Source organism: Pseudophryne corroboree, chromosome 9, assembly GCF_028390025.1.
Source record: "Pseudophryne corroboree isolate aPseCor3 chromosome 9, aPseCor3.hap2, whole genome shotgun sequence".
NCBI lineage: Eukaryota > Metazoa > Chordata > Amphibia > Anura > Myobatrachidae > Pseudophryne > Pseudophryne corroboree.
In genome coordinates, this window is record NC_086452.1 from 117,090,672 (window position 1) to 117,116,753 (window position 26,082).

The following is a 26,082-nucleotide window of genomic DNA, read 5'->3' on the forward strand; positions in this document are numbered from 1 at the left end:
AGCTTCTCATTCAATCACCATCCTTACAGACCACAAGAACCTTCTATATCTGAAAGGCGCACAATGTCTCAACCCTCGTCAGGCCAGATGGGCACTTTTCTTTTCCAGGTTCGACTTTAAACTCCAGTTCTGTCCGGGCTCTCAGAATCGCAAGGCCGATGCCCTTTCCCGCTCATGGGAGCAAGAAAATGAGTCAGAGTCTTCAGACAAGCATCCTATTATAAATCCGTTGGCATTCTCCACGGTAGGGATGGACTCTACGCCCCCATCAGGGAAAAGTTTTGTGAAGCCGACACTAAGGAAGAAGCTCATGCATTGGGCCCATGCTTCTCGCTTTGCCGGACATACAGGTATCCAAAAAACCCTGGAGTTTATCTCTAGGTCTTATTGGTGGCCAACTCTGAAAAAGGACGTTTTGGAGTTTATTGCATCTTGCCCAAAGTGTGCTCAACATAAAGTATCCCGCCAGTCGCCTGCGGGGCAACTGGTTCCACTATCTGTTCCCCGTCGACCATGGACCCATTTGTCGATGGATTTTATTACAGATTTGCCCATGTGCAACAAGTTTAATACCATCTGGGTGGTAGTTGACCGGTTCACCAAGATGGCACACTTCATTCCTCTCACCGGTCTTCCGTCAGCTTCCAAGTTGGCTCAAGTATTCATACAAGAGATCTTTCGACTCCACGGTCTTCCAGAAGAAATTATCTCAGATCGAGGAGTTCAATTCACAGCCAAATTCTGGCGAAGTTTATGTCAAGCCCTCCAAGTCAAGCTAAAGTTTTCCACGGCTTACCATCCTCAGACCAATGGTCAAACTGAGAGGGTGAATCAGGACTTGGAGTCCTTCCTCCGCATCTATGTGTCCTCCTCTCAAGATGACTGGGTTCAATTACTTCCCTGGGCCGAGTTCTGTCATAACAACCAGTATCATTCTTCATCTTCTTCAACACCATTCTTCACCAACTTTGGATTCCACCCTAAAGTCCCTGAGTTCCAACCGCTTCCAGCAACTTCTGTTCCCGCAGTGGATATCACCTTGCATCAGTTTGCCAATATCTGGAAGAGCGTACGATCAGCTCTGCTCAAGGCATCGTTCAGGTACAAGAAGTTTGCGGATAAGAAGCGTCGAGCAGTTCCTGCTCTCAAGGTGGGTGATCGGGTATTGTTATCCACGAAGAATTTGAGGTTAAGAGTTCCCAGTATGAAGTTTGCACCTCGCTACATCGGTCCTTTTAAAATTGATCAAGTCATCAATCCTGTTGCTTACAGACTCCAGTTGCCTCCCTTCTTAAAGATACCCAGGACATTCCATGTTTCCCTGTTGAAACCGCTAATCTTGAATCGGTTTCATTCCTCACTTCCTCCAACTCCGAAAGTCCAAACTCAACGAGGCGTTGAGTATGAAGTAGCCAAGATCCTGGACTCACGTCACCGTTACGGTCAACTTCAGTATCTTATTGACTGGAAGGGTTATGGCCCTGAGGAACGTTCATGGACCAATGCTTCTGATGTCCATGCTCCTGCCTTGGTCCGGAGATTCCATTCCAAGTTTCCTCAAAAGCCAAAGAAGTGTCCTGGGGCCACTCCTAAAGGGGGGGGTGCTGTCACGATCCGGGTATCTGGACGCCATTTCTTACCTATCAGATGCCTCCTAAGGCTGGCTCAGCGCTCCAGGACCGGATCCCATCTGTTATCCTGATGTGCACATTCCCGCATCCTCTCCTGTCTTTCTGGACGCAGTCACAGTAACGCCTTATACATCTGGCATGGCGTCTCCCGCGGCCTCCGCCGCCGTCCCTGAGCTTCTGCATTCAGAGTGGCGATTACGTCAGCCGCGGCCTCCGCTGTGTCCGCGTGGTCGGATGTGCATCTGTCAGCCTGGCGTCTCCTGTCTCCGGTGGCCGGCGCCGCCATTACTGTTTTCCAGACCACATGGATTACAATCCAAACTTCCCTCCAAGTGTCTGCATGGGCGCAGCCATCTTGGATTCTGTCAGCTGATCATTCCTACCAATCCGTTGTCAGTATTATTAATTTGCATAATTGCCTAGCCAATGCCTTCCTTGCTGCAGGTATAAATAGGTTGTGCCTGAGCAAGGAAGGCGTCAGTGCTTTGGTTGTCAAACCTAGTTCCAGTTTGTCTCTCTTCTGTGAATGTCTTCCAGGTTCCAGCTCCTGTCTCCAGACTTCTGCTATAGAGACCCGCACCAGCATTCCATCTGCGGTGTAGCCTGACTCTCCGATCCATTCTGGACTCACCTGTTTCCAGCTACAACATCACCTGCTTCCAGCAGTGTACAGCTTCTCTTAAAGGACCGGTGTCCTTTCTGCAGTTTACCACTCTCCACCGGTATTATTATTTCTCCGCTCTCAAATTCTACATTTCATCTACATTGCATCGCTCTCAAGCTTTATTTATTATTTAACTGGTTCCAGCCAGTATCCACTCCGTGCCAACACCTGTCTGGTTCTAACCAGTACCCACAGCAGCATTTTATCTACAGCAGTCCAGCTTTCCCTGGAACACCAGCTGGTACGACCCTGGGCTTTCCTCATTGCTACAGTTGAGCCTGGTAAGGACTTTCCAACTTGCAGATAATAAGAACTGTCTCATACCACCAGAGCTCTGTGGCCCCTGCCACCCTGTAGTACCCAGGAACTGTATTATTATTTCTCTGCTGATTTTTATGTTACTTTTTACTGCTACTGTGATGCATGGAGTTTGTCATAAATAAATATCATTGACTTTTACTCAAGTTGTCGTGGTCACGCCTTCGGGCGGTTTCTCTTCATGTTACTTACATGTCCAGGGGTCTGATACAACCTCCCAGGTTCCGGTACATCTCAGCCCCTACAACTGAGGCTGCCTTCCGTCAGCTCAGGCCCTCAGTTGTGACATAGATGATTATCCTGGCTCCATTTCTCCAGCCTACATACTTCGAATATGAATTCTGAGTCGTCATTCCCACTAATAAGCCCTATGACGGCAATGTCATCCGCAAATTTAAGCATGTGCACCTTGTCTGATTTAGAAACACAATCGTAGGTGAACAAGGAGTAAAGTAACGGACTCAGCACACATCCTTGTGGCACACCTGTGCTAATCGTTACCTCGTTTGTAATTTTATTGTTGATCTTGACTACCTGAGGCCTCTTGGTTAAGAAGTCAAAGATCCATCTGCAGACAAAACTGTCCACACCTAACTGGGTCAATTTGTTAATTAAAGAAATGGGAACAACGGTGTTAAAAGCCGAACTATAGTCAACGAATAAAATTCTCACTGAAGAATCCTTATTTGTGAAATAAGGTAAGGGCTGCATCGTCGGTAGATCTGTTTGCCCTATATGCAAATTGGAACTGATCAAGGGTGGCCGGGATAAAGCCCTTTAAATGTCTAATAATCAGTTTTTCAAATGACTTCATAATTAATGACGTAAGGGCAATTGGTCGGAAGTCATTTGGCTCATTAGTATTAATTTTACCGTTTTTGGGGATAGGAGTGATTACTGTTGATTTAAATTTTTTAGGAACAATACACTGTGCTAAGGAAAGATTAAAAATTATGGTAAAAATACCTGCTAGCTGTTCCGAGCTTAGTACATTAAACAAAGTTTGTGTACATACACACAATTCATTTATGTTTCATATACAACTTATACACACAGCCTGAAGGTCATTTAATACAATATTTTTAATAACTTTGTGTATTAAACAAAGTTTGTGTACATTGAGCCATCAGAAAACAAAGGTTTCACTATCTCACTCTCACTAAAAAAATTCTGTATTTCGGAATATTCCGTATTTATGGGATACTTAACCTGTAACACTATAGGCCCGGGTGTGCCCGGAGTACGAATATGAAAAAGTTACTCAAAATGTACAGTATGACAGTCCCTTCTTTAAAAAAAAAAAAATGAATGAAAATTTATTAATTACCATTGTTATGCCACTGTCTTTAAACTACGGTTCTTTCTAGTCTTGGTTTACATCACGGTTGTATTAACAGAGGAGGAGGCCCCTGTCCATTCTCCTCCGTTGGGGGCCCCCCAGCGCAATAGTCTGAGCACTTGAGGGTCACAAACTCTATTGTGCATGCGCAAATCTCTGGGGAAATTGAGCAGTGGCCATTTTCCCAGAGATTTCATTACTGCACATGCGCAAATATCTGGAAAGATGGCCGCTGCACCATTTGCCACAGAGTTGTTGTGAGATGCTGTCGCTGGGTGCAGGGTGTGCAGTGTGGGCCACCCAGAGACCCCGGAGGCACATGTTCCCCCGCACACACTGTACCCATTATTGGGTTACATAGAAAACAATGGTATTTACATACAACAGTCTACTGGATAAACGAGGTATAATTTGTGTGGGTCATGAAAAAAATAATGAAAAGCACCAAATGTACTGAGAAAGAGGGTAAAAGAAAAGCGTCAGCTGAATGTTTTCTGTGTATGTTGTTACCTTACAGCTTTATGCCAAGTCTGTATAGCAAGTTCAATTGATTTTTGTATCATTTGTATGACTGTCCCTTTTAAAAAGTGTGTAAGTGTTAACTGTGAACTGTCAAAAGGAAACAAAATTAGCTTTGGGGTTGGATATCCTATATAAAACCCAGTCCCAAATGATTACTGACTGTGGTTCCAGCTTTTAGGCTATTCTTCAGGATTCCATATGTCGCTGCTCAGCTTGCTTCTTCACACTCCAGTGACAACACGCTGCCTGTCTGAGAGCAACACGGTCCACAGGAGCAAAGGGAGGCGGGTAGATCGATGCCTGATCTTGTGCAATGTCATGTAGATAACACACAGTATGTGTTTGCACAGATTATAATGGTATCAAAATAGAAAAGTAATAGGAACGTTTTTCTATAATCTGACATGTTATTTTATATCATGGTATACAGTACACATTGGTCTTGATTCAAATCAGCGCAAATTGAACAGCAGTGAGAAGGAGCCCCCGGAGCTATTCAATTCAGTGTGACGTTATGCCGGAATTTAGGATTTCTCCTCTCACCCTTCCTGGGGAGTGAGCAGAAATCCGACAAAACTACTGGTGCAATGCTGTTTTCTGCTCTTAGCGCGCCAGAAACAGCAACGCACCCGACACTTAAGTCAGAGAATGCTGGTTCTTGTGTTTAAGGTGCGAAACCTGGCATTCTCCGATACAATAACGCACTGAATTAAATAGCTTCGGGAGCTCCTTACCATCACTGTTCAATTCGCATTGCATTGAATCAAGTGCTTTGTTTTCTGTTTTTGTTTTTTTAAATATCCATTATTTTTAATACCCTTGTGGGATATTGAGTTCTTGGTGAAGTCCGTAAAATACCATTGATATGCTATGGGGGTGGTTGGAAAATCAGCAACTTACTGACATTGCACATTTTCCCTCGCAACCCTCATAGGTTGTTGTGTCTTGTGTACATTAGTACACTTGAAGCGGGAAACTCCTTCAGCTTGGATTAGCACCTCTCCCACCTACCCAAGGGTGTTTTTAGTTAGCATGGATCTCTGGCATTTACAGACTGCATATTGGGAACTATGGTGATAAGTCCTGAATACATGTATACAATTTATCAGTTGTATGGATGAGTTTGGGGTCCCATGTAACACCTTTTAACATTCTAATTATTACTTCTCATCAATATAACACTCCTAACACATAGCTTCTGCCTCTTATTTATGTAACATTTACCAACACTTTAAGCTCTCACTAGCCTCACTGATGCTTGAGGGTGTTGGGCTGTGCTGACTTTGGGGGGTCCCATGCCCTGGACTTCAAGCTTAGTGTTAGGGACCCACCAGATGAGGTCATCTAGGTGCGGTTGGTGGGCCTATATATATTTTTGGAATTATTCTGATTAGCAGTGCCTAATGCCCACACAGTGGCTCCACAGGATGCATTTAACACATCTTTTTCCTTGCAGCTCCTGAGGCTTACCGTGCAGGGTAACCCATAGATTCCAGGCACTTTACATGGAATCTATGGGTTAACGTGCATTAACTGCAAGTTTACCGCACAGGGAAATTACATACTAATTGAATAGCTCTGGGCATTAAACCCAGAGCTTTACCCGCATGGTAAACACAACGGCTAATTGAATCTGCCCCTTAGAATTGTGTGTTTTGTGTAGTATATTATTTTCTTGTAGATGTTGCAAAAGGTTTTAAAGGTTGTCATAATATTTTCACTCTTTATACACTAGGATACAGTCTCTAACATTAGTGCTATAAGCAATCATTAGTAAATATGCTCTGTTTAGTCATTTCCATACTTCTAATTACACAGCCAACAAACCATAATGTGTCAAAGTTATTGAGACAGAATAAAATATGCCCTAGGGCACAATGTGTTTACTTTGGCAAAACAGGAGACTATGTGGATGATTACACTGCTAAATGGGTTGTGTTCTGCCACTGTGGGAAAAATTACAATGAGAAATCTTTTATCCATTTCATAGTAAGACAATCTGCAATGTATTGCGCTGAGCGTTTCTGCTGCCACCTGCTGGACAAATAAGCATATGTTATATATATTTCCAACCCCTCTACTTACGAGGTAGCAATTTCAGTACCGCAATTTAGCACTCTCCATGGCTTGATAAATCTGGGCCTTTGTTTGTAACAATATAGCGGCAGAAATAACCATATTTACTATCAACTTAATATCAATAGATGCATAAACATAAACCAGATACTCCTCATACATGATACTTTTAATTTAGCAACTGTTTTCAGAATGAGTAATGTGCAGTTGGTTGTAGTATGAGTGGTCGGCGAGCGGGATCCCTCACTGCGCTCGCCACGCTGCAGGCATGGTGACGCGTTACACCCGCCGCGCTATTCATTCTCCCTCCAGGGGCGTCGTGGACCCCCAAGAGGGAGAATTGTTGTCGGTATGCCAGGTGTCGGGATTCAGGCGCCGGTATACTGAGCGCCGGGATCCTAACAGGCGGCATACTGAATGCCACCCATGCAGTTAGTGATTCACATGCAATACTGTCTTATGCAAACTGGAAAATGGAGTAGACAGCCCCCGTCCCATTGCAGCATACATTCTAAATTCCCTATTACACAAACACTCTAGGGTCCAATCAAGCAGCCACTAACCATATTACATTATTTGTAGACTGTTGGAGAAAATGGAAGACAGAAACACTTGGAAATGCAGGTATAAAACACAGATTAAGCCCTCTGCAACTACCGTGCCACCGTATGCATAAATCACCCTATGTTGGTCTTGTAATTTAGAGATTAATCCATCTGTATATCAGATGTGTATGATGCATGTGTCTGATTAGATTTTAAATTGCTCATGTGATAACTGTCACGATCCGGGTAATTAGTCACCACTTCTTACCTTCTAAATGTCTCCTGAGACTGGCCCAGCGCTCCAAGCCTGGATTCCACCTGTGCTGTCTGCGTACAGCGCACTGTGCAGCATTACCTCAGCCTCCCTTCTGTGATCCCAGCAGTGCTGTCATGGCAACTACTCTGTTAATCCCTACTTCTGAAGCGAATGGCATCTCCTGCCCTCCGCGACCTCCACCGCCATTCGCCATTATCGCTGACTTCCACATGTTAATGTACAAACAGACTTTCCCTCCATATTCAAACATGGGCGCAGCCATGTTTGATTTTACCACATGACATTCTACAGCCTATCCGCTGCGCTCTGGACTCTGCCTGATTATCCAGCCAATGCCTGCTTCCCAGCTGGTATAAATATCCTGCATCTAGGCTGCCTAATCGTCAGTGCTTTGGTTGTATAACCCAGTACACATGTCTCTCCTGTTTGTGGCTTCTTCAGCTTGTGTTTCCAAGTATTCCAGCTCCTGTGATCTTGCTCCAATAAGAGACCCGCAGCAGTTACCATCCTGCGGTGCAGCCTGACTTCTGCAGTGTTTCAGTATTGCTCCCAGTTATCTGCTGCGATCTGACACCGGCTTTTAGCTTCCAGTGTTGGTCCCGCTCCACTTCCAGCCTTCAGCGGTGTCCTGGTATCGCTCCTAGCTTTCATTGTCTGCAACATCGCTTCCAGCTTCCAGTACCACTCTCTGTTACCAGCGGTATTTCAATATCACCTTGCCTCTTCTGCCACACAACATCGAACCACAGTTTTCATTGATACTCACCATCGGACTCTAACTTCACCGGTGAGTTCAGCACACCTTTCATTTGCACTGGTTCCATCCGATAGTCTCGGACAGTTCTTCCACGTACCACTTGAACCCTGTGCACCTGTATCTATCCCAGCTTCCTGTGCATCACCTGCTGGGCAATACCAGCTCGTTCCTCATCAAAGTGGTTAGCTGTGGCCACGGACTTACCAACTCTGGATCCTGCAAGGACTTTGTCATCTTGTTCTGCATAGCCAGAGCCGGCTTCAACCAATGTGATGCCCTAGGCAAGATTTTGGCTGGTGCCCCCTAGCACCACCGCTAGTTCCGCCTCTGACTCTGCGCCCTTTTCCCAGCACTATCACCCCCCACCCATAGCAGTCCATTTTTTGTTTTCCTACCCCCTGTAATTTAAATAAGAACAGTGTGCACATTCAGCGCACAGCCCAAAAAGGTATGAGTTTTTGCTGGCAAGGGGCACGGCCACCCATTAGTACCCCCAATTCAAATTATGCCTCACAGTAGTGCAACTTTATTCACAATTTATCATACGATAGTGTCCCTTATTCACATTACATCACACAGTAGTACCAATTTACCTTATATACGTTACTTCTCACAGTAGTGCCCCTTATTCACATAACATCATACTGAATTGCTCCTTATTCACATTACACCACACCATATTGCTCTTTATTCTCATTACACCACACCATATTGCTCCTTATTCACATTACACTATACCATATTGCTCTTTATTCACATTAGACCACACAGTAGTGCCCTTTCTATACGTTACGCCACACAGTAGAGCACCTTATACGCATAATGCCACACACTGGTAATGCATTTATACACATAATACCACACAGTAATGCCCCTTACACATAAGACTCACATTATTAATGTCCTTATAAACATAATGCGCCTTACACATTATGCCAACCCTTATTAATGCCCTTATACACATAATTTCCCTTACACATATGCCGCACTTTGTTAATGCCCTTATACACATAATGAAACACATAATGGGGGTCATTCCGAGTTGTTCGCTTGCTAGCAGATTTTAGCAGCATTGCACACGCTAGGCCGCCGCCCTCTGGGAGTGTATCTTAGCTTAGCAGAATAACGAACGAAAGATTAGCAGAATTGCGAATAGAAATTCTTAGCAGTTTCTGAGTAACTCCAGACCTACTCACAGATTGCGATCAGCTCAGGCCGTTTAGTTCCTGGTCTGACGTCACAAACACGCCCTGCGTTCGGCCAGCCACTCCCCCGTTTCTCCAGACACTCCTACGTTTTTCCCTGACACGCCTGCGTTTTTCCGCACACTCCCAGGAAACGGCCAGTTTCTGCCCAGAAACACCCACTTCCTGTCAATCACACTCCGATCACTACAACAATGAAAATTCTTAGTTCGGACGTGAGTAAATCTACTAAGCTTTGTGTGTTAAAATACTTAGCGCATGCGCACTGCGTACCATGCGTATGCGCATTTTAGCCTTAATCGCTCCGTTGCGAAAATCGTCAATGAGCGAACAACTCGGAATGACCCCCATGTCCCTTATACATATGCCGCACATTATTAGTGCCCTTATACACATAATGACACACATAGTGCCCCTTACACATATGTTACACATTATTAATGCCCTTATACAAATAATGACACATATAGTTCCTGGCGTGAGTCAGCTGGCAGCTATGCTAATGTCGGGTGCCTATTTTTTATGAAAATGCATCTTATTTGCATTGCTATGTGGGGCTAGGATGCACAAGCAGCTTCTGTTGATTAAAATTATATGCAGCATGCCTATATACTGTGTGCGACTGTGGCTGTATCTGCATATGAATATGCCGCATATCATTTTAATCAGCAGAAGCTGCTTGTGCCCCTAGGCATACCAGATGCCCTAGGCAATTGCCTAGTTTGCCTATGCCTAAGGCCGGCTCTGTGCATAGCCACAGCATTTATTACCTCTGTGCTTATAGGAACTGTACTGCTATATCCTTCTGCACATCTACTGTTGAAGTCATAGCATTACCAAGGTGTTCATACTGTGTGTTCAATAAACTGACTTTATTTTATACTACGTTGTTGTGGTCACACCTTCGGTCCGACAGTGCTAGATCTCCTGTATGTCCAGGAACACATACACGCCAGCCCCTACACCTGAGGCTTCCCCAGGTCAGCCTCAGCCCTCAGTTGTGACAATAACTATGATTGGGTGCAATGGAACCCATACAATTAAACAGATACTTTACTTCAAGGTTTAGTGTGGTGCACATTTTAAGATCAAGAAATATTATATACGTGCAGTTTACTTAACCAACATCTCAGCGACTTTGTCAGTGTTATTAGCATCACTGTAGATTTCAGGCGAAAGCTTTTATTGCAGCAAAAAGGTACAGCCAGTGCAATGAATCATTACACAGGCACAGCCATTGCAATTAATTCTTATAGCAGCAATTCAGGAACATAAAAGTACAGCTTACAAGAAACAGCATTCACAAGTGTACTGAAAACAGGTTAGTCAGAGTCTGTAGTATCTAGCACCCTTTGAAGTAGTACAGCAAACAAGTAGGTCAGCAGGGCCAAAACTTTGGGGGGGGGAGGGGGGCTAACGGGTCATGTGCCCCATGTGGATATAAGGGGGTACCAAGACTGTCCAATTTACTTACTACCCTCCGCATGCCCCGAAGTGGCCTTGCCTTTTGTTGACTGACATGCAGCCTGCCGGCGCTGACAGGCAGCTCCACTATATCAGTAACTTTTCGGCTTGTTATTGCCTTTCTGGCAGATTGATGAGAGTCAGTGGAGCAGAGGAGGATGGACCTTATCTAGAATATCGGGAACAGAGCTGCAGTATTTCCTAGGTGAGTCCCGGTGGAGGGGGTCATTCTGGGAGGAAATTTTTGGCTGGGTAGATGGAGGTGGGGGCCTCCATGGGATGTGCAGTGGGGCTGGACTTGCTGTGTGGGTGAGATGGGCCTGAGCTTGCTATCCTGGAAGTCCCACTTGCAGGTGACTCTAGCACAGGGCAGACCCCCACAGTGTCTTCCTTAAAGCCAGTCTCATGGTTCCACAGCCCCCAGCAGCCCAGCTAAACCAGTTGACTTCTGCACATCCCATTATTCACCTCCCTCTGTGATTTATCTGTGACCCATTATTCACCCCCCTCTGTGATTAAAGTACACCCCATTATTCACCTCCCCTCTGAGCTTTATCCCTAATGAGCTTTAGACGCACACCATTTTTTTGCCCTTCCCCCTCTGTGATTTATAAGCAAGGTGGTGGTGGGGGGGGAGGGGGAATTACTGCCTTTCCCCAGGTGATGGAAATCCTAGTTTTGGCCCTGAGGTCAGGGTCTTTGGTATCCAGCACCCAGACATTGCTAAAGGTACACATAATACTATCCCACCCCCTGACTGACCCACACAAGCAGGTTTATATACCAGAACTCTGGTTAATTGAAGAAAGGGTGTGGCTCTCTCTTGAGCCTCAGAAGGTTAACGCTTTCTTCACATGTGGGAGATTTCCACCCTGCCACAGTCACTACTATGAACGATGGAATAAATGTTTCCATGCACATCTTTCTACATGTGAGTGTACATTCTTTATTTAGTACAATCTGTTTTATTAGTTTGAAGAAGAAGAACCAGTAAACAGTCGCAAGGCCATTAAGGTTACAAACAGCTAAGTTGCAAAGAACAGCCAATATTTCAATGAATACAATCACTCAATCAGAAATACAATTCCAGATAAAGAAACATTACAAAATAGTCATATGAATACTGACAGGAGAAGGGATAGGGAGACAGAGAAAATAAAGAGGAGAGTGGGATAGAAGGAAGGGAGTAGAGAGTTAACTGTGACAGTTACGGTATTCCAGATAATGGGGGGCAAGGTGTTCTCTATATTCAGGTGTGTCCTTAACCACTTAACTGATGATTTTTTTCCCCAAAAACCGCTCTGAAATAGTTTATATTAGAGCTCTTAGATATAGAACAATACTGACCAGATTATTTAAACCCTCTGTATACCCTGATGATTGGGTTGCAAATTGTTATTATAAACCATGTAAGGCACTGATATTATTTGAGAAATCAGGACCTTTCATTATAACCACTCTATATATCCTTCATAACAGTGGCACCTTAAACGTTAAGCAACCTACTACCATACTACACTGTACATGCTCAATCTTGTCTGATCTTGGAAGCGATACAGTGTTGGGCCTGGTCAGTACTTGGCTGGGGAACCACCTGGGAATACCAGGTGTTCTAGGTTACTCCTTGTACCACATAAGCAAAAGGTCTGTCCTGCATGGACTTGGATATATACTTAACATTTATGCAATTAATGTATCACGATTTCATTAATAAATTCACAGATACAGAAATTTTTGTGGTTCACTACTAAAAAAAGCTACTCATTTTGGATCTATCTGTGTTTATATTAAAACATAGCTAATAAAAGCTACGTTTTAACCTATAAATCATTACAATTTTTATTAATTTTTGTTTCCGAGATAGAGTGCTCCCAACAAAGGTTATTTCTTTCCTTTCTTTACCTGCATATTGCATTAGGTTAAGTAACCAGAATTCAGGCGTTTCAGGTAATTTTGTTACAAAGTTCAAGACAGGGCAACTCCACCAAATGTTGAGGGGAGTACCCAATCCCTGATAACACCTCCAGCATATAACAGGTACTGTAGATTCGGGTGCATTCGACGAATTTGCATCGGGCATCTATACCAATGAGCCAGAAGTTTGTACTGAGTAGCCAACACCTGGAGGGAGGAGGAGCTAACATAGGTGTGATTAAAAATACAAGTCCACTGGTCTTCCATCAGGTTCTTATGCAGCTCACCCTGCCATGCCAAGACATACAGTATGAGGGAAGATTAGTATTCATGCTATCAAGACATAAACTGTACAACTGTGAGATTAAGTGTCTAGGAGAGTGTTCAGCCAAACAGAGAGATTCAAATTTAGTAGGGGCCCATGTTGAATTGTGTGTTCTTAAGGAGTAGACAAAATGCCTAGCTTGAAGATAAATCCAGAAGGGCTGAGACGAAGATTATACTTCCCCTGAAGATCCTCAAAGGAGCATAGACCAGAGTTAGAAACTTCAGCAGATGACAAATATGGGATATGCCTGCATTTGACCAAGAGGACAGTCTGGATGGTTGCATACCCGGAGGAAAATCAGGATTATTCATCAGGGGAGTAGGAAATGGGATCCCAGATTTAAAAGATGAAAGATTTTTATATTTTTTCCAACACTGGAGTGTAGGGCCCAGAGTGGGGTGCAAAAAGCGAGGGCACTGAGATATCCATGGAAGTACATTTGACAAGTGGAGCTGCGTGATTCACAATAAGCGGCCATTGTTTTACAACGTCTGATCTGGACATCTTAACAATTCTAGCGAGATGGGTGGCATGGTAATATGCTAGAAAGTATGGCAACTGGAGGCCACCACTGGTGTTAGGCGCCGGGGTCCGCTCGTCGGTGCGGCCCGGCGCCTAGCAACCAGGGACGCCGTGCGCGTACAGCCGCCGGCTCCCTGGCAACGCTAGATGCCGGGCGCACGGAGCCGCTCAGACCCTAGCAACGGGGACGCCACGTTCGGGCCGCGTTCCCCGTTGCTGGGTCTTTTCTAATTGTATAATGGTGTGCTGGCCGTGCAGCATGCAAGCTGCACGGCATTACTTGTGATTACCCAGTCTGGCTCCTGATTGGGGAGCTCACAGTTATAAGCACCCTTTGGACTTCTCACAGACGCCGGTGATAGCTTCCTGTTTGCCTGTGTTGGTTACAGAGAGTTTCCAGTCCTGCTCAATCCGGTTGTTCCTGTCCTCAGTGATCCTGTACTCGGAAATTGTCATCTGTTCCTGGAGTCTGACCGAGCACCTTTAACATCCTGTGGTGTTCGTGAGTCGCGGCGTAGCCGTGTGTTGCGGCTTGACCGCTTACTGTTTATTATTTTGTATCTTTGTGTTCTGGAGCTTTTGCGGAGGATTCCGCTCCCCCTGATCCACTCTGGTATCCAGCGGTGCTGGATAGGAGTTACGGATCAGTGGATCTTTGGTTGTCCTTTTCCCTGGCGGCTAGTCCGCACATACTTTTTGGTTTAGTTAGTTAGCTTGTAACCCCTGGCCTGGTTGCTTAGTCAGAGGGCCCCTTGTTATCACCCTGTCTCGGATTTCCCTTTGTCTCCCATTAAGACCTGAGGGGGCATCGGGGTTGGGCAGACATAATCCGCCCTTCGAACGCGGCTGCCATGGGCTCAAGCAACCATAGTCTCGCAGGGGATTTCTGATAACACGGGCGAGACAACGGAGTTAGGGCGCCAGGGGTTACTAGGCTCTCCTGCTCCCACAACCAGTATATCTTTCCAGTACTCAGACCTCTGCCATAAGATCTCCTCTGGTCTGGAGTACGGGAATCATAACATTATCACCGGCCAGACTAAATTTAAAATTAAACAGGAGTTAATTTTTTCCCTTGTTCAGTTGGGAGATTTGTCGGCCTCATGAATCCCACCGGTGTCGGGCCAAATCCTGGCCAGCTTCTAGTTAGCCAGATTCAAGAGCTTACTCAGATGGTTCAGGATCTGTCTCTTCGGGTGAGGTCACAGGAAGATCTGTTACGGACTTCCCCGAGGGTCATTCCTGAACCAAAAATGCATCTGCCTGACCGTTTTTCTGGGGATAGAAAACAGTTTTTTAATTTTAAAGAGTCTTGTAAACTTTATTTTCGTTTGAGACCAGTCTCCTCAGGTACGGAGGCTCAGCGGGTTGGAATTATTATTTCTCTGCTTCAGGGGGATCCTCAGACCTGGGCTTTTGGTTTAAAGACAGACGATCCGGCTTTATTTTCTGTAGACGCCTTTCTAAAGTCTTTAGGGCTATTGTATGACGACCCTGATAGAGAGGCATCCGCCGAGAGTCAGTTGCGTGCTCTCAGACAGGGTAGGAATCCCGCAGAGATTTATTGTACGGAGTTTCGCCGTTGGTCGAACGACTGTGGATGGAATGACCCAGCCCTGCGCAGTCAGTTTCGCCTCGGCTTATTTGAGTCTATAAAAGACAGTCTCCTTCAGTATCCCGCTCCTGAGACTCTCGATAAACTCATGGAGCTCTCTATTAAGATTGATCGTCGGCTCAGAGAGCGGAGGGCTGAAAAAGGAGCATCTGTCGGGTCAACTCCTTGTGTTTTTTCCATCCCTGTGGACATAGAGGAGCCTATGCAGATAGGTCTCTCCAAACTGTCTTCTGAAGAAAGAACCAGAAGGCAAAATTCTGGTCTTTGTTTATACTGTGGAGGTAAGGGACATTTTGCCCGTAGTTGTCCGAACAAGTCGGGAAACGTCTCGACCAAGTGAATTGTGAGGGGGTTCACTTTGGTCTGCAGCTTATCTCCTCAAATAATTCACTGTTAGTCCCAGCTAAAGTTTCCTTTGGCAGCCTCTGTTCCTCGGTCTCTGTTTTTGTGGACAGTGGAGCTGCAGGGAACTTTATGGATTTGACATGGGCCAAGACCTTAGGTATTCCTCAGTTAGCCTTGGGTAGGTGTATCACTATGCATGGTTTAGATGGGAGTCCCTTGTCCAATGGGGTTATTTCTCTCTGTACACCTCCTGTTCTACTCTCGGTAGGAGCTCTGCATTCTGAAAAAATTGAGTTTTTCCTCACCCATTGCCCAGCAGTTCCAGTGGTTCTGGGTCACCCTTGGCTGGCCTTTCATAATCCCATCATTGATTGGCAGTCGGGGGAGATCTCACAATGGGGTACCATCTGTAATAAGGAATGTATTACGCTTCCCATCAGAATAGCTGCTGCCATTCCCGCACCCATTCCTGTGGAATACCAGGATTTTGTTGATGTTTTTTCCAAGGGCAATGCGGATATTCTGCCTCCCCATAGGCCTTATGATTGTGCTATTGAGCTAATTCCTGGTGCCACTTTACCTAAGGGAAGGTTATATGCATTGTCCGGACCTGAAACTGTGGCCATGAATGAGTATGTTAAAGAAAGCCTAGGGAAAGGATTTATCAGGCCATCTAAATCCCCTTTAAGTGCAGGCTTCTTCTTCGTAGAGAAGAAGGATGGTTCACTCAGACCCTGCATTGACTTTAGAGCCTTGAATAAAATCTCAGTAAAAAATACTTACCCTCTGCCACTGATCTCTGTCCTCTTTGATCAGCTACGTTCGGCTGTGATTTTTTCTAAGATTGACCTGAGAGGAGCATATAACCTCATCAGAATCAAGTCAGGGGATGAGTGGAAAACGGCATTCAGTACTCAGTCAGGCCACTATGAGTATCTGGTTATGCCATTCGGCCTGTCTAACGCTCCGGCAGTTTTCCAGGATCTCATTAACGATGTGCTCCGTGAATTTCTTGGAAAATTCGTTGTAGTCTACTTAGACGATATTTTGATTTATTCTGACTCTGTAGAACAACATGTTACCCAGGTGCGTCAGGTTCTAAAAAAATTACGTGAAAATCACCTATATGCCAAGCTGGAGAAGTGTGAATTTCATGTCACGGAGGTATCCTTTTTAGGATACATTATTTCCCCTCGGGGATTCCGTATGGAACCAAAGAAGCTCCAAGCCATCCTTAGTTGGGCGCAACCCACCAACTTAAAAGCAATTCAGCGCTTTTTAGGGTTTGCGAACTACTATAGAAGATTTATTCACTCTTTCTCTGACCTAGTTGCTCCCATTGTGGCACTGACTAAGAAGGGAGCGGATCCTACCAATTGGTCACGTGAAGCCGAGCTATCTTTTCAGGCCTTGAAACAAGCCTTTGTCTCAGCCCCTGTCCTCAGACACCCCAACCCAGAATTGCCTTTCATTGTTGAGGTTGATGCCTCAGAGGTTGGAGTAGGGGCTATCCTATCTCAGAAGGATCCGGATTCCCTTGAATTACACCCTTGTGCCTTTATGTCCAGAAAATTCTCTTCTGCTGAATCCAACTACGATGTTGGTAACTGGGAATTGCTGGCTATTAAATGGGCTTTCGAGGAGTGGAGGCATTGGCTTGAGGGAGCGACTCATATCATTTCAGTTTTGACTGATCACAAAAATCTTCAATACATTGAATCAGCTAAACGACTGAATGCCCGGCAGGCTCGTTGGGCTTTATTTTTTACTCGTTTCAAATTCATTATCACCTTCAGGCCAGGTTCCAAGAATACCAAGGCAGATGCCCTGTCACGCAGTTTTCTTCCAGTTCAAGACAACAGTCCTGTTACTCCCATACTTCCGTCTTCAGTCATTCGGGCAGGCCTCACACAGGATTTATTTACCCAGTTAAAGCTGCTTCAACATCAGGCTCCTGGAAATACTCCTGCTGGTCGTCTTTTTGTCCCTGAGTTTTTGAGAGCAACTGTTTTGACGGAGTTTCATGATAGCAAAGTTGCCGGGCATCCGGGAATCGCTAAGACTTTGGAATTAGTCTCCCGCTCAGTATGGTGGCCTGGTCTTTCCAAAGACATTAAGGAGTTTGTTTTTTCGTGTCAGGTCTGTGCACAGCATAAAGTTCCCCGTTCTTTGCCTATCGGTCAGCTTATGCCCTTGAATGTTCCTCTTAGGCCATGGTCTCATATCTCCATGGATTTTGTGGTGGACCTCCCTCTGTCAGCCGGATGCCGAGTCATATGGGTGGTAGTGGACCGTTTTAGTAAAATGGCCCATTTCATTGCTCTTCCCCGATTGCCATCTGCCCAGGGATTGGCAGTCTTGTTCCTCCGCCATGTTTTCAGACTCCATGGGTTACCCACTGATATTGTTTCCGATCGGGGTCCACAATTCATTGCACAGTTTTGGAAATCTTTTTGTGTCTCATTGAAGATGAAATTATCTTTAACGTCAGGCTACCATCCCCAATCCAACGGGCAGACTGAGCGAGTTAATCAATCACTAAAACAATATTTGCGGTTGTACTCGGCCAAACTCCAAAATGACTGGTCTGAGTTTCTTCCATTGGCGGAGTTCGCTTACAATAATGCCTGTCATTCCTCCACCAATGTGTCTCCATTTTTTGCAGTTTTTGGTTTTCACCCCAGAGCTAATTCCTTTTTTCAACATTCCTCTGTCTCCTCACTGACCTTGACCTCTCATCTTAGGCTCATTTGGAGAAAAGTGCACCTGGCTCTCAGAAAAGCGGCATTTCAGGAAAAGAGATTTTCTGACAGGCTCCGGCGGCCGTGCACTTTTAAAGTAGGAGATAGGGTGTGGTTGTCGACTCGCAACATTAAACTTCGACAAACCTCAGCCAGATTGGGTCCTAAATTTATTGGACCATTTCACATTATCAAAAAAGTCAATCCAGTTGCCTTCCGGTTACGTTTACCAAAAACTTTACGGATCGGAAATACTTTCCATTGCTCATTGCTGAAACCATATGTTTTGTCCAGTAGATTTCTTCGTAAGATATCTCAGGGGAGATCACCAATTGTTGTACAGGGTCAGCAGGAGTTCTTGGTGGAGAAGGTTCTCGATTCCAAGTTGTCCCGGGGTCGGCTTTATTTTTTGGTGCATTGGAGAGGTTATGGTCCAGAAGAAAGGTCTTGGGTCCTGGATAAGGATCTCCATGCCCCGAGGCTCAAGAGGGCATTTTTTCGAGAATTTCCTCGGAAACCGGGCTTTAGGGGTTCCTTGACCCCTCCTCAAGGGGGGGGTACTGTTAGGCGCCGGGGTCCGCTCGTCGGTGCGGCCCGGCGCCTAGCAACCAGGGACGCCGTGCGCGTACAGCCGCCGGCTCCCTGGCAACGCTAGACGCCGGGCGCACGGAGCCGCTCAGACCCTAGCAACGGGGACGCCACGTTCGGGCCGCGTTCCCCGTTGCTGGGTCTTTTCTAATTGTATAATGGTGTGCTGGCCGTGCAGCATGCAAGCTGCACGGCATTACTTGTGATTACCCAGTCTGGCTCCTGATTGGGGAGCTCACAGTTATAAGCACCCTTTGGACTTCTCACAGACGCCGGTGATAGCTTCCTGTTTGCCTGTGTTGGTTACAGAGAGTTTCCAGTCCTGCTCAATCCGGTTGTTCCTGTCCTCAGTGATCCTGTACTCGGAAATTGTCATCTGTTCCTGGAGTCTGACCGAGCACCTTTAACATCCTGTGGTGTTCGTGAGTCGCGGCGTAGCCGTGTGTTGCGGCTTGACCGCTTACTGTTTATTATTTTGTATCTTTGTGTTCTGGAGCTTTTGCGGAGGATTCCGCTCCCCCTGATCCACTCTGGTATCCAGCGGTGCTGGATAGGAGTTACGGATCAGTGGATCTTTGGTTGTCCTTTTCCCTGGCGGCTAGTCCGCACATACTTTTTGGTTTAGTTAGTTAGCTTGTAACCCCTGGCCTGGTTGCTTAGTCAAAGGGCCCCTTGTTATCACCCTGTCTCGGATTTCCCTTTGTCTCCCATTAAGACCTGAGGGGGCATCGGGGTTTGGCAGACATAATCCGCCCTTCGAACGCGGCTGCCATGGGCTCAAGCAACCATAGTCTCGCAGGGGATTTCTGATAACACGGGCGAGACAACGGAGTTAGGGCGCCAGGGGTTACTAGGCTCTCCTGCTCCCACAACCAGAATATCTTTCCAGTACTCAGACCTCTGCCATAAGATCTCCTCTGGTCTGGAGTACGGGAATCATAACAACTGGTGCAACTTCGGATTAAAGTGGCTCGAGATATACGGGGCCCAAGTGATCCCCATATAAAGTGACCCACCATACTTTACAATTCTCTGAAAAAAGAGGTAGGTATTGTAATTGGCAGGGCTTACAGTAAATATAAAACCTTAGGAAGAATGGTCATCTTAATAATGTTCAATCTACCCAGCCAAGACAGTTTTAATAATGACCATTTTTGAAAGTCCGCCTTAAACTACTTCAGCAGGGGGAGGAATTTAAGTCTAAATAGATTAACATTATTAGGGGACAAAAAGATCCCTAAATATTCAAGTTGGGAAGGGTTCCAGAGGAACGGGAACAAACTTTTAAGACAAGCCACAACTGAATGAGGAGCCGAAATATTAATCGCTACTGATTTTGAATAATTTAGTCAGACACAAGGCTAAATTTATGGAATTCATGCATATGGGCATTGAGAGAGGTCACCGGAGCAGTTATAGTGGCAAGAAGATCATCAGCAAATAGAGCAAACTTGTGTTCACAATCACCAAGTTGTAGGCCTTTAATATTACTATTTGATCGGATTGCCCTCGCCACTGCCTCCATGCACAAAACAAAAATAAGAGGAGATAGGGGCAGTCATGTCGTGTGTCATTTCCAATCATGAAGGGGTCAGACAAGGCTCCATTGACTCGTGCTCGCGCGGTAGGACAGTTGTATAAAGCGAGTATTCTATGTAAACAATGTGGGCCTAGTCCTATGCGAAGGAGAAGACCCTCCATGAACTGCCAATTGACTATATCAAAGACCTTCTCCTTGTCTGTAGATAAGATCGATAATTTTTGTGGTATTATCCTTAGCTTCTCTTTCCTTCACAAATCCTACCTGATCTCCATGAATGGGCAGGATCTGATTGCTAGCATTTTAGCGTAGAGTTTGATGTTATTGTTTAATAAAGATGTCGATAACTAGCGCAGTGAGTAGGGTCCTTCTGGAGACTGGGTTTTCCTTATATTATAGAGATTCATATAATAAGATTGAAATGGCTTTGCTCTTCAGCCCTTCCGAATCTCGGACTGCATGGACATAAGACCTCTGACGTTGAGATTTCAGTGCTTTCGCCAGCATAGAACCAGGTTTATCTCCCCATTGATAGTACTTGTGGCAATATTTTTGCAATTCAAATTTGGTTTTCCCCTACATAAGTTTTTGAAAGGTAACCCCTAACTACACATTTATGTGCTTGCCAGATAACGACATCAGACGTGTCAGGGGAGTCATTAAGAGAAATGTAGTCAGTAATGATCTGGAGGAGGCTATCTCTCATTTGAGGGTCATGGAGTAAAGTTTCATTAAAACTCCACGTCCACGGTTTCACAAGAGCATCAGGAAAACAAACCGAGGCAAATATCGGAGCGTGGTCTGACCAAGTTATCTGGTCGATATGACTGTCAGGGAAAAACTGTAATTGTCTATGGTCCACTAATAAATGGTCAATACGAGAATACATAGTATGAGGGCAGAGAAAAAGGTATAGTCTTTGACCGTGGGGTGTTGAATTCTCCATAAATCAACCAACTGACTATCATGTAGGAGCTGATGCACCCTGTGATGATCTATTGAAGAAGTGCGTAGAGGCCTAAAGGAGCAGTCAAGTAAGGGGTCGAGCGTCCAGTTCAAGTCTCCCCCCCCCCCAAAATCAGACAACCTTCTCCTAGAGAAGTCATAGCACTTTAGCGAAGAATTTCTTTCGATTTTGATTGCGCAAATTAATATTGACTAGAGTGTATACATGATCGAAAATCTTACATTTCAAAACTTGGCACCACCCCGTTACTAAAACATGGTACGTGGCATCTGAAATTACTAGGTGGCGAGAGAGGAGTATAGCCACACCCAATGATTTGCCCTCGGGATTATCACCACTAAACTTGTGAGAGTAATTGTAACTTCTGAGAGTGGGGGCTGCATCCTGTTTGAAATGCGTCTCCTGAACAAAGGCCACGTCAACCCTATCCAAGTAGAGTTCCCTTAGAAAGGTGGAACATTTTTCAGGGATGTTTAATCCTTTAACATTGTAGGAGCACGATTTCAGTGCCCTTGCTTTTAAAGAGGCCATAATAAATTTATCAGGAAGTATGGAATATGTACAAGAGAGCCTTTCAAAGAACACATCAGAGGGAAAAGAAACAACCCTGTGAGAGAGTCACGGTAAATAAGTAAACGTGAAAAGGGGAATAAGCGGAAAAGAAGGAAAAAAGAGTAGAAATGTGAGAGAATAGAAAGAAGCAATATCCACATAAGCAAATAGCCAATTATGTGAATCAAAATGAGCAGAAAGAACAAATGTCCGCTATTGGATAGCATGAGTAAAACCCGTCTACCCATGTACCCATAAGAACACGCTGACCGACCCAACTGGGGTAGAACAACTGTGACCGACACCCAAGGTCCCTAAACTGTTACATAGAAAAAAAAAGCAAAATAAACCAGTAGCATAGCAATATCAAAAACCTGCAATGAAGAAATAAGAACTAGATCTCCTGCTGAAACATATCACATATACACACAAATATCTGTAAATGAGCATAGTTATATAAAAAAGGAATCATCACCATAATAAGGGAAAAACCGTCAATCAGTAGAGGCAATACAGAATAACTATACCCCCCATGTACTTTAACCGTATTAGCAAGATTAAGTCTAAGAAATAGAAAGACCAACAGCTAACAAAGTCCCAGACCTAACTGAGCATATTCTAGGCCAAGTACCAAACAGATGTAAAGAAAAGCCAATTAGGTAAGTCATATCCATCAGGTACCAGAAGCCCCTTGATCAGGATGCAGATAAGGTAGGCCTCTCTTGTGGCCATGAATAGGAATCCAAGGTACCGTCACTGTAGGAGGCATGGGAGGGTTCAATCTAGTATGCATTTGCACCCATTCTGGAAGCGATAGGGTATTAATGAAAAGGGCAGCACAAAATCGCTCCAAGTCTTCCGGCGTCTGAAGATTAAGTTGTCGTACATCATGAGAGGCCTGAATGCTCAAAGGGAAGCCCCAACAAAACCGAATGTTCTTATGTTTTAAGGCATCTGTGAGTGGCCTGAAAAGCCGCCTTTGTTGAAGAGTATTCCAGGATAAGTCGGGGAAGATCTTGATCTTGTAACCATCGAAGTCAATCCCCGTCCAATTTCCTTGCTTTAGCAAGGATCTCTTCTTTAATGTGGTAATAATGGAGATGGCAGATTATGTCCCTGGAAGGCTCAGAGGGTAGGCCTTTTGGACGTAGATGGTCTTCAACATCAGACACACGTGGGTAATTTGGGAGAGGTCGGCTTGAAGTGCAAAGATCTCCACTTTAGCCGTGGCACCAATTCTCTTTTCCAAGTCCCCCCCAAAAAATCAGATTTTGTAGGTAGATCTTTTTTGGTAAGAAGGGACCGTAGGTGCTACAAGACATCGGCCATAGTAGGTTCTGGTGAAGGCTCGGACCCATCTCGAGGGGACGATGCCATGGTAGTGGTATTATCAGCAGGAGAGTAGTCAGGAATAGAGCAAGTATTGTCACTTGGGGTATTGTTGTCATGAATAAGGTAACAGAGCAAGTTAGACTGCGAGGCCATAGAGCCGGAGGACTTGTTACTAGACGATCGCCCGATTTTTCTGTTTTTTCCCATTAAGAAAATAATGTCCATACATTTAGTAAAATATAACAGGAGTAGCAGCAGGAGGATTTATAATCAAGGCATAACCACGAAGGAGGTTCCCTGGTCACGGCCACAGGACGCCCATCCCCATAGCATGTGGGTGAACTAGGGGGTCATGGCACTGAAGCAGTCATCTCAGAATCAGCCCAGGCAACGAATCAGAGAAGGCATGTGAAATGTGGCAATCGAGATGTCACACACCTGTACCACGGGCTAAAGGAACAGAGTGCAGGGCACCAGAGTTGTGGGGGCTTGCTGAAAGCCCTTGGTGATATGGCCACAATGGCACAATGTACAGGGTGCAAGACACAGTGGGGTCTGGAGGCAAATAAAGAAAAAAATAATAATATGTAGAATGCGCCAGCAAGGCAGCACCTCAATAGGGAGCCCAGTCAGGGGAGCAGGAGTGGGACCAGTAGGGGAGCTTCAGTGTGGCTGGCACGTATTAAGCAAGCAGGTGGCTTACCAGTGCAGACATGGCTTCCTCTGTCCTGGCGGAGGCAAAGCAGCAGGGTCCAAGGAGAGCAGGATCCAAAAAGCGTCCCTCAGATCGTCCACATGTAAGCTCCGGCAGGGGAAGCGGTCCGGCAATCAGTGCCACTCCGTCACAGCAGCCGAGCCGCGGGAGCTGCTCCCAGACCTATGCAGTAACTGCAGCAGGAGAAGAGGAGAGTTCCCGACACGGACTTCCGCCCCTAAGCAATGCTGGCTGGGAGAAGGTAAATCGAGGTCCCGGCTTGGTGGGGGGAGTGAGCCGCAACCCGCAAGAACGGGTAAACCTGACCCCCAGCTCCGCAGCTCTCACCACTCTAGGGCACTCGGGTAGGCAGGGAAAACTTAGAAGAGCACAGGTACATCAATATACAAGGTAAAGGAAGCCAATTAAGGGCTTTAGCAGGAGCTCTCTTTAGGCACGTCAGCCCTGTATGCCTGCCAGGCCACACCCCCATACGTTCTTTATTTATTCCTGTGATAAACAAAATACTCTGAGCATATGGATTGTTCCAAAGACTTTTGTTTCATCCATTAGATACATGTGATTGCTTAGCGAAATCATGAATCGACCATCAGTACTTTTATTCATTACGAGTCAAGAAAATATATGTGAATGCAGTAAAAGTTATGATTTACTAATGTCATGGCTTCTATTAATTAAACTACATTTGTATGCTAATCAACAAGTTTATTCTACCATGCCTGTGCATATTTTTCTTTAAAAGCATTTATTACTTTATTGAGGCAATTCAAGAAAAGGACAGTGATAGCATGCAGGATAATACAAGTAAAAAGCAGTCAACATTCCAGACATAAGTGACAAGAGGCATTTCTGGCAGAGAGCATAGAAACATCTGCAGATCAAGAGGCGACAATACACTTCACATCAACAGCATATTAAACAATAGTGTCACTAGAAGACACATTATGAATAATAGAGAGAAAATGAAAAAGGGTAAACAATGGAAATGGAATATATAATACAGGCAAGCAGTATGCACAGCACATTAGAGTCATAATACAATCATAGTCCTAGGAGAACTCAAGGTCTTGCAAGCAACATGGCTTCAATAGGGCTAAAGCAGAAGAGTAGTCTTATCACAGTCCAAAGGTCTGATAAACTTGCAGCAAAGTAATTACAAGAGAGCTTAAACTGGACACATACTGTAGCTACACAATCAAGTTTGGGATGTGATGGCTCGATCGACCTAACTTCCGATCAGACGTCTCCACAATACAGCTGACACGCGTGTATACACCGATACAATTTTACTTACAATGTTCAATTCCCTTTAGTCCAAACTATCAAATCAAATGGGAAAATGAATGTACCACCTTACAAACTCTCAAATCAAAAGAAAATGATTGTACCACCTTACAAACTCTCAAATCAAAAGAAAATGATTGTACCACCTTACAAACTCTCCCGATTCAGGCTACAGCCATGGCAGATGTAAGCAGAATTACCAAAATGGGCAGGGAAAGGGCATCATTACAGAATATACAAAACAAGAGAAATCCCTTTGTTCGCCATTTTCTACTTAAGTGATGCGGGAAGAATAAGTTATTTCATTTTCTGGAGGTTATTCAGAGATGTACGCAGATCTTGCATCCACAGCAAGATCTGCATCGATCTACTCACATACTGGGTGCTGCCCAGCACAGGCCAAGGTTGCCCAGCAGGGATACGGTCTGAAGGTTGACAATGTTTAGGTCGACCACTATAGGTCGATAGTCACTAGGTCGATAGGGTTGGAAGGTTGACAGGGTTTCTAGGTCGACATGTGCTAGGTCGACAGGTCAAAAGGTCGACATGAGTTTAAAAAAAAAAAAATCTTTTTTTGAACTTTTTCATACTTAACAATCCACGTGGACTACGATTGGAATGGTAATCTGTGCCGAGCGATTTGGTAAATGACCTGTGCTGTTTGGTAAATGACCTCCGACAATCGGATGCCCCCCTTAAAATATTATACTAAATTAATGAGAACCAGAGGTGCTGCAGTATTTCATTTAGTGCATAAAAAGAGGCATTTATAACACAGACATTATTCTGGCTCTTTATGATAATGGATATTCTGATAAAATGTAATCACACCAAGATCAGT

General features: G+C 45.0%; 1 protein-coding gene and 1 pseudogene across 7 annotated transcripts in view; one reads left to right on the forward strand and one right to left on the reverse strand.

Annotated features, from left to right (window-relative positions):
• The window catches only part of CACNA1E (calcium voltage-gated channel subunit alpha1 E), a 1,569,892-nt gene that overhangs the window by 1,016,843 nt on the left and 526,967 nt on the right, over window positions 1-26,082 (reverse strand). The window lies entirely within an intron of this gene.
• On the forward strand, window positions 12,299-12,417 carry LOC134964719 (5S ribosomal RNA; annotated as a pseudogene).